At 44.8% G+C, this 1935-nt stretch overlaps 1 pseudogene; it reads left to right on the top strand.

The window, feature by feature from the left end:
• Positions 1-465: 465 nt before the first annotated feature.
• On the top strand, positions 466-1494 carry LOC123459418 (annotated as a pseudogene).
• The last annotated feature ends 441 nt before the right edge of the window (positions 1495-1935 follow it).

Raw genomic sequence — 1935 nt, 5'->3', positions numbered from 1 at the left:
CCAAGAGGCCTGCTATGGCTCAAGGAACATTGTAGAAGAGGGGAGAAAGATTGTAAGAGTCACAGAGTGAGTAGGAATACTAGGAGGCATGGTCCCCTACAGGGACTGACCGATGCCTTCATGACCCTACAGTGAATACCACAACCCCACGGAGGAGGGCCTCCAGGGCAAGAGGAGCTGGGGTAAAGGGATAAAAGATAATATCTTGTTATAACTAATATAAAATAAAAACCGATATAAAAACAGACCCTGTCGGGGGCGGCTCCAGCCCCCTTTTCCTTCCATGGTTTCTCTCCGCTCCCGCAAGTAACTGGGCTCCAGGGGCTCCGCAGGCTTCTGCCCGCCCGGTCTCGGACCGTGCCGCCCCTCGCCGTGGGCAGACTCCCCACGACCCAGCCCCTTCCTACGGCCCCCGCCGCGCAGGCTGGGACACCTCTCCCCACTCTGCACCCCACCCCGGAAAGTTAAGTTTGAAGAGGGGGGACGAGGGGAACATGGACATGAAGAAGAGGACCCACCTGGAGCTGAGGAACCGAAGCTCGGAAGCTGTTCGAGAGCTTGTCTCGGACAATTGCAAATCAAATGATGGAAAAATTGAGTGTAGATTTGAGGTCAGTTTCAAATCTACCCAAGCTACCTAAATTGAAAAAGCTTGAGCTCAGCGACAATAGAATCTTTGGAGGTGTGGACATTTTAGCAGAACTTCCAAATCTCACACAACTAAACCTAAATGGAAATACACTGAAAGATATCAGCACCTTGGAACCTTTAAAAAAGTTGGATTGTGGAAGAGGGGGCGGAAAGAATGTCAGAGTTACATGTTGGGTCATGATTTGCAGAGACATTTATCATACTAATAACTGGGGGCTAACTCCACAATGCACGACCCATTTTCATTAACAAGGAGGGTCTAATGGGAGGGGGTAGATCACAGATGAGCCTAAATAATGGTACCAACCTGCCTGTATTCACTGAAAAGAAAACTAATAAATTAAATTAAAAAAAAAAAAGTTGGATTGTCTGAAAAGCCTGGATGGGTTTAACTGTGAGGTCACTAACATAAATGACTATGGAGAGAGTGTCTTCAAGCTCCTGCCCCAGCTGACCTACCTGGATGGCTATGACCAAGAGGACCAGGAGGCCCCTGATTCTGATGCAGAGGTGGATGGTGTGGATGAAGAGGATGAAGAAGGAGAAGATGAAGATGATGATGAGGAAGAAGATGGTGAGGAGGAAGAGTTTGATGAAGATGATGATGAAGATGAAGACGAAGATGTAGAAGAAGATGATGAAGATGAAGTCAGTGGTGAGGAAGAAGAATTTGGACATAATGGAGAAGTTGATGAAGATGAGGATGAGGATGAAGAAGAGGAAGAGAGTGGGAAAGATGAAAATAGAAAGAGAGAAACAGATGATGAAGGAGAACTGCAAATGAACTGCAGAAACAACTATTCAGTATTGGTTGGACTGCTCATGGATTTGGTAGCTGTTTAAAAATAAAAAGGTAGCTGTGATACAAACCCCAGGACACCCACCCACCCAAAGAGCCAAAGACATTTCACCTTCCTCCATTTAGTCCCTTTTGGTAATCCACACCAAGCTTGGGGACTTCACCCCAACAAAATTGTAAGCGTTGTTAGTTTTCTGTGTAAGACTCTTGCTGTAGTGTGGATAGCTGTGATTGGTGAGTCAACCGTCCGTGGCTGCCAGTTACGCTGGGATTGTGACAACATTTTTACTTTCTGTAGAACAACAAAAAGCTTTGTAAATAAAATCTTAACATTTTGGGTCTGGTTTTTCATGCTCTTTGTCTTGTTTTGTTTTTTTACACATTAGGACGTTTTTTTTTTTTTTTAATTTAATTTATTAGTTTTCTTTTCAGTAAATACAGGCAGTTTGGTACCATTATTTAGGCTCATCTGTGATCTACCCCCT

Source organism: Jaculus jaculus, chromosome 3, assembly GCF_020740685.1.
Source record: "Jaculus jaculus isolate mJacJac1 chromosome 3, mJacJac1.mat.Y.cur, whole genome shotgun sequence".
Lineage (NCBI taxonomy): Eukaryota > Metazoa > Chordata > Mammalia > Rodentia > Dipodidae > Jaculus > Jaculus jaculus.
The sequence above is the reverse complement of the archived record's forward strand: the minus strand, read 5'-3'. Positions and strand labels throughout refer to the sequence as shown.